This window comes from Arachis hypogaea, chromosome 13 (genome assembly GCF_003086295.3).
Source record: "Arachis hypogaea cultivar Tifrunner chromosome 13, arahy.Tifrunner.gnm2.J5K5, whole genome shotgun sequence".
Taxonomy (NCBI): Eukaryota; Viridiplantae; Streptophyta; class Magnoliopsida; order Fabales; family Fabaceae; genus Arachis; species Arachis hypogaea.
In genome coordinates this window covers 64,240,542-64,253,032 of record NC_092048.1, presented here as the reverse complement: position 1 = coordinate 64,253,032, position 12,491 = coordinate 64,240,542, and the positions used below count along the sequence as shown (strand labels likewise).

At 39.1% G+C, this 12,491-nt stretch overlaps 1 non-coding gene across 1 annotated transcript; it reads left to right on the top strand.

The window, feature by feature from the left end:
- The first annotated feature begins 10,103 nt into the window (after positions 1-10,103).
- On the top strand, positions 10,104-10,211 carry LOC112738651 (small nucleolar RNA R71). Its single transcript, XR_003169598.1, has one exon. It is a non-coding gene; the product is annotated as a small nucleolar RNA R71 (small nucleolar RNA).
- Positions 10,212-12,491: the final 2,280 nt, after the last annotated feature.

The window sequence follows — 12,491 nt, the reverse complement described above, 5'->3', positions numbered from 1 at the left end:
GAATTAAGCTCCAACATGGGACAACTAAGGGTGGAACATCAAGAGCACTCCATCATCCTTCATGAAATAAGAGAAGATCAAAAAGCAATGAGGGAGGAGCAACAAAGACAAGGAAGAGACATAGAAGAGCTCAAGGACATCATTGGTTCCTCAAGAAGGAAACGCCACCATCACTAAGGTGGACTCATTCCTTGTTCTTACATTCTCTGTTTTTCATTTTCTATGTTAAGTGCTTATCTATGTTTGTGTCTTCATTACATGATCATTAGTAGTTAGTAACTATGTCTTAAAGTTATGAATGTCCTATGAATCCATCACCTCTCTTAAATAAAAACTGTTTTAATTCAAAAGAACAAGAAGTACATGAGTTTCGAATTTATCCTTGAACTTAGTTTAATTATATTGATGTGGTGACAATACTTCTTGTTTTCTGAATGTATGCTTGAACAGTGCATATGTCTTTTGAAGTTGTTGTTTAAGAATGTTAAATATGTTGGCTCTTGAAAGAATGATGACTAGGAAACATGTTATTTGATAATCTGAAAAATCATAAAAATGATTCTTGAAGCAAGAAAAAGCAGCAAAGAACAAAGCTTGCAGAAAAAAAAAATAGGCGAAAAAAAAATTAGAAAGAAAAAGAAAAAGCAAGCAGAAAAAGCCAAAAACTCTTAAAACCAAGAGGCAAGAGCAAAAAGCCAAGAACCTTTAAAACCAAAAGGCAAGGGCAAATAAAAAGGATCCCAAGGCTTTGAGCATCAGTGGATAGGAGGGCCTAAAGGAATAAAATCCTGGTCTAAGCGGCTAAACCGAGCTGTCCCTAACCATGTGCTTGTGGCGTGTAGGTGTCAAGTGAAAACTTGAGACTGAGTGGTTAAAGTCAAGGTCCAAAGCAAAAAAAGAGTGTGCTTAAGAACCCTAGACACCTCTAATTGGGGACTTTAGCAAAGCTGAGTCACAATCTGAAAAGGTTCACCCAATTATGTGTCTGTGGCAATTATGTATCCGGTGGTAATACTGAAAAACAAAGTGCTTAGGGCCACGGCCAAGACTCATAAAATAGCTGTGTTCAAGAATCATCATACTGAACTAGGAGAATCAATAACACTATCTGAACTCTGAGTTCCTATAGAAGCCAATCATTCTGAACTTCAATGGATAAAGTGAGATGCCAAAACTATTCAAGAGGCAAAAAGCTACAAGTCCCGCTCATCTGATTGGAGCTATGTTTCATTGATAGTTTGGAATTTATAGTATATTCTCTTTTTTTTATCCTATTTGATTTTCAGTTGCTTGGGGACAAGCAACAATTTAATTTTGGTGTTGTGATGAGCGGATAATTTGTACGCTTTTTGGCATTGTTTTTAGTATGTTTTTAGTAGGATCTAGTTACTTTTAGGGATGTTTTCATTAGTTTTTATGTTAAATTCACATTTCTGGACTTTACTATGAGTTTGTGTATTTTTCTGTGATTTCAGGTTTTTTCTGGCTGAAATTGAGGGACTTGAGCAAAAATCAGATTCAGAGGTTGAAGAAGGACTGCTGATGCTGTTAGATTCTGACCTCCCTGCACTCAAAGTGGATTTTCTGGAGCTACAAAACTCAAAATGGCGCGCTTCTAATTGCGTTGGAAAGTAGACATCCAGGGCTTTCCAGCAATGTATAATAGTCGATACTTTGGCCGAGTTTAGACGACGTAAAAGGGCGTTGAACGCCAGTTCTACGCTGCTGTCTAGAGTTAAACGCCAGAAACAAGTCACAAACCAGAGTTGAACGTCAGAAATACGTTACAACCTGGCGTTCAACTCCAGAAAGAGCCTCTGCACGTGTAACATTCAAGCTCAGCCCAAGCACACACCAAGTAGGCCCCAGAAGTGGATCTATGCATCAATTACTTACTTCTGTAAACCCTAGTAACAAGTTTAGTATAAAATTGAACTTTTTATCATTGTATTCGCAGTCTTGGTTACTCCGGTTCCCCTCTGGGACCGAGACCAATGAACTCCATTATCATTTATGTATTTTTAATGGTAGAGTTTCTACACTCCATAGATTAAGGTGTGGAGCTCTGCTGTTCCTCAAAGATTAATGCAAAGTACTACTGTTTTTTATTCAATTCATCTTATTTCGCTTCTAAGATATTCATTCGTACTTCAACCTGAATGTGATGAAAGTGACAATCATCATCATTCCCTATGAACGTGTGCCTGACAACCACTTCCGTTCTACCTTAGATTGAATGAGTGTCTCTTAGATCTCTTAATCGGAATCTCCGTTCAGATAAGCGTATGGATGCCGCCATCATTCTAGCTTACACCACGAAGATTCCGATTAAGTGATCTAAGAGACATTCATTCAATCTAAGGTAGAACGGAAGTGGTTGTCAGGCACACGTTCATAGGGAATGATGATGATTGTCACGTTCATCACATTCAGGTTGAAGTACGAATGAATATCTTAGAAGCGAAATAAGATGAATTGAATAGAAAACAGTAGTACTTTGCATTAATCTTTGAGGAACAGCAGAGCTCCACACCTTAATCTATGGAGTGTAGAAACTCTACCGTTGAAAATACATAAGTGATAATGGAGCTCATTGGTCTCGGTCCCAGAGGGGAATCGGAGTAACCAAGACTGCGAATACAATGATAAAAAGTTCTATTTTATACTAAACTAGTCACTAGGGTTTACAGAAGTAAGTAATTGATGCATAGATCCACTTCCGGGGCCCACTTGGTATGTGCTTGGGCTGAGCTTGAATGTTACACATGCAGAGGCTCTTTCTGGAGTTGAACGCCAGGTTGTAACGTATTTCTGGCGTTCAACTCTGGTTTGTGACTTGTTTCTGGCGTTTAACTCCAGACAGCAGCGTAGAACTGGCGTTCAACGCCCTTTTACGTCGTCTAAACTCGGCCAAAGTATCAACTATTATACATTTCTGGAAAGCCCTATATGTCTACTTTTCAACGCAATTGGAAGCGCGCCATTTGAGTTCTGTAGCTTCAGAAAATCCACTTTGAGTGCAGGGAGGTCAGGATCCAACAGCATCAGCAGTCCTTCTTCAACCTCTGAATCTGATTTTTGCTCAAGTCCCTCAATTTCAGCCAGAAAATACCTGAAATCACAGAAAAACACACAAACTCATAGTAAAGTCCAGAAATGTGAATTTAACATAAAAACTAATGAAAACATCCCTAAAAGTAACTAGATCCTACTAAAAACATACTAAAAACAATGCCAAAAAGCGTACAAATTATCCGCTCATCAAAGAACAAGCGGATATGCAAAGGAACACCCTAGAGTTTGTGACTAACTTGACCAAGGTAGTGCATACTTTAGCCTACCAATGCTTGAATACTCAAGGTGCTTTCGTGGCCACATATGAAAAAGCAAAAGAAGAGCAAAGTATGACGGAGAAATTGGAAAATTCGGTGGAGAAGAAGGAAGAGTCGAATTTTGTGTTGGAACAATTAGAGAAGCCTATGGTTATTGAAAAGAAGGAAGAAGTGGTTGAAGATTTAGGAGATGTTGAAAGTCCATGGGAATGTATCATCATGGAGCACTCCTCCAAGAAGCTCGATATTGACGTTGAGGAGGGTGCGCAACTGGTGCACGAAATTGTGATCATCAATGGCGCTAACAACTTGGTACGCACAATTGTAATCTCAACTCTTTTTCACAATTCCGTACAACTAACCAGCAAGTGTACTGGGTCGTCCAAGTAATAAACCTTACGTGAGTAAGGATCGATCCCACGTAGATTCTCGGCTTGAAGCAAGCTATGGTCATCTTGTAAATCTCAGTCAGGCGGATTCAAATGGTTATGGAGAATTGATAATTAAAAGATGAATAAAATATAAGATAAGATAGAGATACTTATGTAATTCATTGGTGAGAATTTCAGATAAGCGTATGAAGATGCTTTGTTCCTCCTGAACTTTTGCTTTCCTATTGTCTTCATCCAATCATTCATACTCCTTTCCATGGCAAGCTATATGTTGGGTTTCACCGTTGTCAATGGCTACCTCCCGTTCTCTCAGTGAAAATGGTCCAAATGCGCTGTCACCGCACGGCTAATCATCTGTCGGTTCTCGATCATGTTGGAATAGGGTCCATTGATCCTTTTGCGTTTGTCACTACGCCCAACACTCGCGAGTTTGAAGCTCGTCATAATCATCCCTTCCCAGATCCTACTCGGAATATCACAGACAAGGTTTAGACTTTCCGGATGTCAGGAACGGCCGCCAATAATTCTAGCCTATACCACGAAGGTTTTAATCTTAGATTAGAAACCCAAGAGACACACATTCAAGCTTGTTTACATGTAGAACGGAAGTGGTTGTCAGGCACGCGTTCATAGATGAGAATAGTGATGAGTGTCACGGATCATCACATTCATCAAGTTGAAGAATGAGTGTATATATTAGAGAAGAAGTAGGCGTGAATTGAATAGAAAACAGTAGTACTTTGCATTCATTCATGAAGAACAGCAGAGCTCCACACCCTATTCTATGGGGTGTAGAAACTCCACCGTTAAAAATACAAAAGTGATAATGGTGGTCATTGGCTTCGGCCCCAGAGAGGAAACAGAAGAACCAAGATGAAAATACAATAGCAAAAGGTCCTATTTATAGAGAACTAGTTGCCTAGGGTTTACAGAAATAACTAATTAATGCAGAAATCTTCTTCCGGGCCCACTTGGTGTGTGCTTGGGCTGAGCATTGAAGCTTTCACATGTAGAGACTTTTCTTGGAGTTAAACGCCAGCTTTTGTGCCAGTTTGGGCGTTTAACTCCAGCTTTTATGCTAGTTCTGGCGTTTTGACGCCAGAATTTTTATGCTGACTTGGAACGCCGGTTTGGGCCATCAAATCTCGGGCAAAGTATGAACTATTATATATTGCTGAAAAGCCCAGAATGTCTACTTTTCAACGCAATTCAGAGCGCACCAATTGAGCTTTGGTAGCTCCAGAAAATTCACTTCGAGTGCAGGGAGGTCAGAATCCAACAGCATCTGCAGTCCTTTTTCAGCCTATGAATCAGATTTTTGCTTAGGTCCCTCAATTTCAACCAGAAAATACCTGAAATCACAGAAAATATAATAAAAACTAACTAAAACATACTGAAAACTACCTAAAAATAATGCCAAAAAGTGTATAAATTATCCGCTCATCACAACACCAAACTTAAATTGTTGCTTGTCCCCAAGCAACTAAAAACAAGGTAGGATAAAAAGAAGAGAATATACAATGAATTTCAAAAACATCTATGAAGATTAGTATTAATTAGATGAGTGGGGCTATTAGCTTTTTGCTTCTGAACAGTTTTGGCATCTCACTTTATCCTTTGAAGTTCAGAATGATTGGCTTCTATAGGAACTCAGAATTCAGATAGTGTTATTGATTCTCCTAGTTTAGTATGTTGATTCTTGAACATAGTTACTTTATGAGTCTTGGCTGTGACCCTAAGCATTTTGTTTTCCAGTATTACCACCGGATACATAAATGCCACAGACACATAACTGGGTGAACCTTTTCAAATTGTGACTCATCTTTGCTAGAGTCTCCAATTAGAGGTGTCCAGAGCTCTTAAGCACACTCTTATTGTTTTGGACCACGACTTTAACTGCTCAGTCTCAAGCTTTTCACTTGACACCTTCACGCCACAAGCACATGGTTAGGGACAGCTTGGTTTAGCCGCTTAGGCCAGGATTTTATTCTTGTGGGCCCTCCTATCCACTGATGCTCAAAGCCTTGGATCCTTTTTATTTTACCCTTGCCTTTTGGTTTAAAGGGCTATTGGCTTTTTTTGCTTGCTTTTTCTTTCTCTCTTTTTTTCTTTATTTTTCGCCTCTTTTTTTTTGCATATATTTTTTTCTGCAAGCTTTTCACTGCTTTTTCTTGCTTCAAGAATCAATTTTATGATTTTTCAGATTATCAATACCATTTCTCCTTTTTTCATCATTCTTTCAAGAGCCAACAATTTTAACATTCATGAACAAAAAATTCAAAAATATGCACTGTTCAAGCAGTCATTCAGAAAAACAAAAAGTATTGCCACCACATCAAAATAATTAATCTATTTTAAAATTTGAAATTTATGTACTTCTTTTTCTTTTTGCAATTAAAAACACTTTTTATTTAAGAAAGGTGATGGATTCATAGGACATTCATAGCTTTAAGGCATAGACACTTAGACACTAGTGATCATGTAATAAGACACAAACATATATAAAACATAAAGCATAATTTTCGAAAAACAGAAAAATAAGAACAAGAAAATTAAAGAACGGGTCCACCTTAGTGATGGCGGCTTGTTCTTCCTCTTAAAGATCTTATGGAGTCCTTGAGCTCCTCAATGTCTCTTCCTTGTCTTTGTTGCTCCTCCCTCATGACTCTTTGGTCTTCTCTAATTTCATGGAGTAGGATGGAATGCTCTTGGTGCTCCACCCTTAGTTGTCCCATATTGGAACTTAATTCTCCTAGGGAGGTGTTGATTTGCTCCCAATAGTTTTGTGGAGAAAAATGCATCCCTTGAGGCATCTCAGGGATTTCATGATGAGGAATTTCCTCATGCTCTTGGTGAGGTTCATGAGTGAGCTCTCTTTTTGCTCCATCCTTTTCTTAGTGATGGGCTTGTCCTCATCAATGAGGATGTCTTCCTCTATGTCAATCCCAGCTGAATTGCAGAGGTGACAAATGAGATGAGAGAAGGCTAACTTTGCCAAAGTAGAGGACTTGTCCGCCACCTTGTAGAGTTCTAGGGATATAACCTCATAAACTTCTACTTCCTCTCCAATCATGATGCTATGGATCATGATACCCGGTCTATAGTAACTTCAGACCGGTTGCTAGTAGGAATGATTGAGCGTTTGATGAACTCCAACCATCGCCTAGCCACGGGCTTGAGGTCATGCCTTCTTAGTTGAACCGGCTTCCCTCTTGAATCTCTCTTCCATTGAGTGCCCTCTTCACAAATGTCTATGAGGACTTGGTCCAACCTTTGATCAAAGTTGACCCTTCTAGTGTAGGGGCGTGCATCTCCTTGCATCATGGGCAAGTTGAATGCCAACCTTACATTTTCCGGACTGAAATCTAAGCATTTCCCCCGGACCATTGTAAGCCAATTCTTTGGGTCCGGGTTCACACTTTGATCATGGTTCTTGGTGATCCATGCATTGCCATAGAACTCTTGAACCATTAAGATCCCGACTTGTTGAATGGGGTTGGTGAGAACTTCCCAACCTCTTCTTCGAATCTCATGTCGGATCTCCAGATATTCACCCTTTTTGAGTTTGAAAGGGACCTCGGGGATCACCTTCTTCTTGGCCACAACTTCATAGAAGTGGTCTTGATGTATCTTTGAGATGAATCTCTCCATCTCTCATGACTCGGAGGCGGAAGCTTTTGCCTTCCCTTTCCTCTTTCTAGAGGTTTCTCCGGCCTTAGGTGCCATAAATGGTTATGGAAAAACAAAAAGCTTTAGCTTTTACCACACCAAACTTAGAAGGTTTGCTCGTCCTCGAGCAAAAGAAGAAAGAAAAGAGTAGAAGAAGAAAATGGAGGAGATAGATGGGGTTTTATGGTTCGGCCAAGGGGGATTAGTAGTGTGTATGATGTGTGAAAATGAATGAGTGAAGATGGGTTTATATAGGAGTGGAGAGAGGGGTAGGGTTCGGCCATGTATGGGTGGGTTTGGGAGGTAAAGTGGTTTGAATTTGAATGGTGAGGTAGGTGGGGTTTTATGATGGATGGATGTGGATTGGTGAAGAGATTATGGAGAAGAGGGTATGATTTGATAGGTTAGGGGTTTTTTGGGAAGAGGTATTGAGGTGATTGGAGAAGGGTATTTGGGGAAGGGTGTTATGGGAAGGTGTGAAGAAGAGAGAGAGAGATGAGGTAGGTGGGGATCCTGTGGGGTCCACAGATCCTGAGGTGTCAAGGATTTCTCATCCCTGCACCATGTTGGCGTGTAAACGCCCCATGATTGCCAATCCTGGCGTTAAACGCCAGGTTCCTGCCCATTTCTGGCGTTTAATGCCAGCTTTTCTCCCCTTTCTGGCGTTTAAATGCCAACTTTGTGCCCATTTCTGACATTAAATGGCAGTCTGGTGCCCATTTTTGGCGTTAAACGCTAGTCTGGTGCCCATTTCTGGCGTTAAATGCCCAGAATGGGGCCAGACTGGGCATTTTAACGCCCAGAATGGTGCCAGACTGGGCGTTTAATGCCCATTCTGCTACCCTTACTGGCATTTAAATGCCAGTAAGCTTCTCCTCCAGGGTGTGCTATTTTTAATACTATTTTTCATTCTGTTTTTGCTTTTTCAGTTGTTTTTATGGCTTCACATGATCATCAACCTACATAAAACATAAAATAACATTGGAAACTAAATAGATATGATTAAATAAAATTAGGTTGCCTCCCAACAAGCACTTATTTAATGTCAATAGCTTGACAGTGGGCTCTCATGGAGCCTCACAGATACTCAGAACATGATGATGGCCTCCCAACACCAAACTTAGAGTTTGAATGTGGGGTCTCTGTTTGACTCTGCATTGAGAGAAGCTTTTCATACTTCCTCTCCATGGTTACAAAGGGAGATCCTTGAGCTTTAAACACAATGGAGTCCTCATTCACTTGAAGGACCAATTCTCCTCTGTCAACATCAATCACAGTTTTTGCTATGGCTAGGAAGGGTCTGCCAAGGATGATAGATTCATCCTTACACTTCCCAGTGTCTAGGATTATAAAATCAGCAGGGATGTAGTGGCCTTCAACCTTTACCAAGACATCCTCTACAAGTCCATAAGCCTGTTTCCATGAATTGTATGCCATCTCTAGTGAGATTCTTACAGCTTGTACCTTACGGATCCCTAGCTTCTCCATCACAGAGAGTGGCATGAGGTTTATACTTAACCCCAGGTCACACAGAGCCTTCTCGAAGGTCATGGTGCCTATGGTACAAGGTATGGAGAACTTTCCAGGATCCTGTCCCTTCTGAGGTAATCTCTGGCTAGTCAAGTCATCCAGTTCTTTGGTGAGCAAGGGAGGTTCATCCTCCCAAGTTCCATTACCAAATAACTTGGCATTTAGCTTCATGATTGCTCCAAGGTACTTAGCAACTTGCTCTTCAGTAACATCTTCATCCTCTTCAGAGGAAGAATACTCATCAGAGCTCATGAATGGCAGAAGTAAATTCGATGGAATCTCTATGGTCTCAGTGTGAGCCTCAGATTCCCATGGTTCCTCATTCGGGAACTCCTCGGAGGCCAGTGGATGTCCATTGAGGTCTTCCTCAGTGGAAATCACTGCCTTTCCCTCATCTATGCATTCGGCCATGTGGGACGTGTTTATGGCCTTGCATTTTCTCTTTTGGGTTCTCTTCTGTATTGCTTAGGAGAGTACTAGGAGGGAGTTCAGTAATCCTCTTACTCAGCTGACCCACTTGTGCCTCCAAATTTCTAATGGAGGACCTTGTTTCAGTCATGAAACCTTAAGTGGTTTTAGTTAGATCAGAGATTATGGTTGCTAAGTCAGATTTGCTCTGCTTAGAATTCTCTGTCTGTTGCTGAGAAGATGATGAAAAAGGCTTGCTATTGCTAAACTTATTTCTTCCACTATTACTGTTGTTGAAGCCTTGTTGGGGCCTCTATTGGTCCTTCCATAAGAGATTCTGATGATTTCTCCATGAAGGATTATAGGTGTTTTCATAGGGTTCTCCCATGTAATTCACCTCTTCCATTGCTGGGTTCTCAGGATCATAAGCTTCTTCTTCGGATGAAGCTTCTTTGGTACTGCCTGTTGCTGCTTGCATGCCAGACAGACTCTGAGAGATCATATTGACTTGCTGAGTCAATATTTTGTTGTGAGCCAATATGGCATTCAGAGTATCAATCTCAAGAACTCCTTTCTTCTGATTTGTCCCATTATTCACAGGGTTCTTTTCAGAAGTGTACATAAATTGGTTATTTGCAACTATCTCAATGAGTTCCTGAGCTTCTGCAGGCGTCTTCTTTAGATGAAGAGATCCTCCAGCAGAACTGTCCAATGACATCTTGGACAGTTCAGACAGACCATCATAGAAGATACCTATGATGCTCCATTCAGAAAGCATGTCAGAAGGACACCTTCTGATCAATTGCTTGTATCTTTCCCAAGCTTCATAGAGGGATTCACCTTCCTTCTGTCTAAAGGTCTAGACCTCCACTCTCAGCTTACTCAATTTTTAAGGTAGAAAGAATTTGGCCAGAAAAGTACTAACCAGCTTTTCCCAAGAGTTCAGGCTTTCCTTAGGTTGTGAATCCAACCATATTTTAGCTCTGTCTCTTACAGCAAAAGGGAAGAGCATAAGTCTGTAGACCTCAGGGTCAACCCCATTGGTCTTGACAGTGTCACAGATTTACAAGAATTCAGCTAAGAACTGATGAGGATCTTCCAATGGAAGTCCATAAAACTTGCAATTCTGTTGCATTAGAGAAACTAATTGAGGTTTCAGCTCAAAGTTGTTTGCTCCAATGGCAGGGATAGAGATGCTTCTCCCATAGAAGTCGGGAGTAGGTGCAGTAAAGTCACCAAGCACCTTCCGTGCATTGTTGGCATTGTTGTTGTTTTCAGCTGCCATGACTTCTTCTTGTTTGAAAATTTCTGTTAGGTCCTATCCAGAGAGTTGTGCTTTAGCTTCTCTTAGCTTTCTCTTCAAGGTCCTTTCAGTTTTAGGATCATCTTCAACAAGAATGCCTTTGTCCTTGCTCCTGCTCATATGAAAGAGAGGAGAAGAAAGTATGGAATCCTCTATGTCACAGTATAGAGATTCCTTGAGGTGTCAGAGGAAAAGAAAAATAGAAGGAGGGGGTAGAGAGGAGAGAATTCGAACTTATGGAAAGAGGGAATCCGAATGGCACATTAAGGAGGAATGTTAGTCCCTTAAATAGAAAAATGTGAGAAGGGGGGAAAGAATTTTTGAAATTAAGTTTAAAAATATTTTAAAATAATTAAAAGAAATTTTGAAAAATTGGTTGATGATTTTCGAAAATTAAAATCGAGAAAGTAGTTAAGTGATTTTGAAAAAGATTTTGAAATTAGAAATAAAAAAGATATGATTGAAAATCATTTTTGAAAAAGATGTGGTTGAAAAGATATGATTGAGAAAATATGGTTTTAAAAAGATATGATTGACAAACAATTAAAAAGATTTGATTTTTAAAATTAATGTCTTGGCTAACAAGAAGTTTAGAAGATATGATTCTAAAATTCAATTATTGAACCTTTCTTAACAAGGAAGAAATTTTTGAATCAAATCACTAATTGTTAGCAAGGATTTTCGAAAATAGTAAAAAAAATGGAAAGGATTTGATTTTGAAAAGATATGATTGAAAAGATATGATTTGAAAAAGATTTGATTTAGAAAAATTATGAAAATTTGAAAAAGATTTGAATTAAAAACAAAATCTTCCCTCTGGTGCCATCCTGGCGTTAAACGCCTAGAATGGTATCCATTCTGGCGTTTAACGCCCAAAATACTACCTTTTTGGGCGTTTAACGCCCAGCTTTTTCTCTATAATTCCTCTGCTGTATGTTCTGAATCTTCAATGCTCTGTATTATTAACTTGAAAAGACATAATTTTGAAATTTTTTTTGAATTTTTTAATGATGAGAAATAATCAAAATGCAACTAATCATGAAAACTAAGATCAAACAAACAATGCATGCAAGACACCAAACTTAGAAATTTTCATATTAGAGACAGTAACAAATTGAGAATGCATATGAGAAACAACAAAACACACAAAACAAGAGAATTTAAAGATCAGAGCAAGAAAATCATCAAGAACAACTTGAAGATTAATGAAGAACATAATTCATACATTCGAAAAATGCAAGGAATTAAATAAAACATGCAGGAAACCAAACTTAAAAATTGACATTAGACTTAAACAAGAACCACAAATTATTTTTGATTTTTATGATTTTATTAAAAATTTTTTTGTAATTTTTCAAAAATTAATTGGAGAAAGAGAAAATAAGGAATTCAAAATTCTTAATGAGAATTCCAGGAATCATGCAATGTTAGTCTAAAACTCCGGTCCAGGAATTAGACATGGCTTACTAGTCAGCCATGCTTTCAGTGAAAGCTTCGGTCCAAAACACTAGACATGGCCAGCCAAGCTTTAGCAGTTCATTACATTCAACAGTAAAATTGATAGAAATCAACAAGCTCTTGTGATGATAAGTTTAAACCTCGGTCCAAACGGTTAGACATGGCTTCACAGCCAGCCAGACTTCAACAGATCATCATGAAACTCTAGAATTCATTCTTAAAAACTCTGAAGAACAAAATAGAGAAATTTTTTTTTTGAAATTTTTTGAAAATAAAAAGTAAAAGCTTAAACATAAAATAAAATTACCTAATCTGAGCAACAAGATGAACCGTCAGTTGTCCAAACTCGAACAATCCCCGGCAACGGCGCCAAAAACTTGGTGCACGAAATTGTGATCA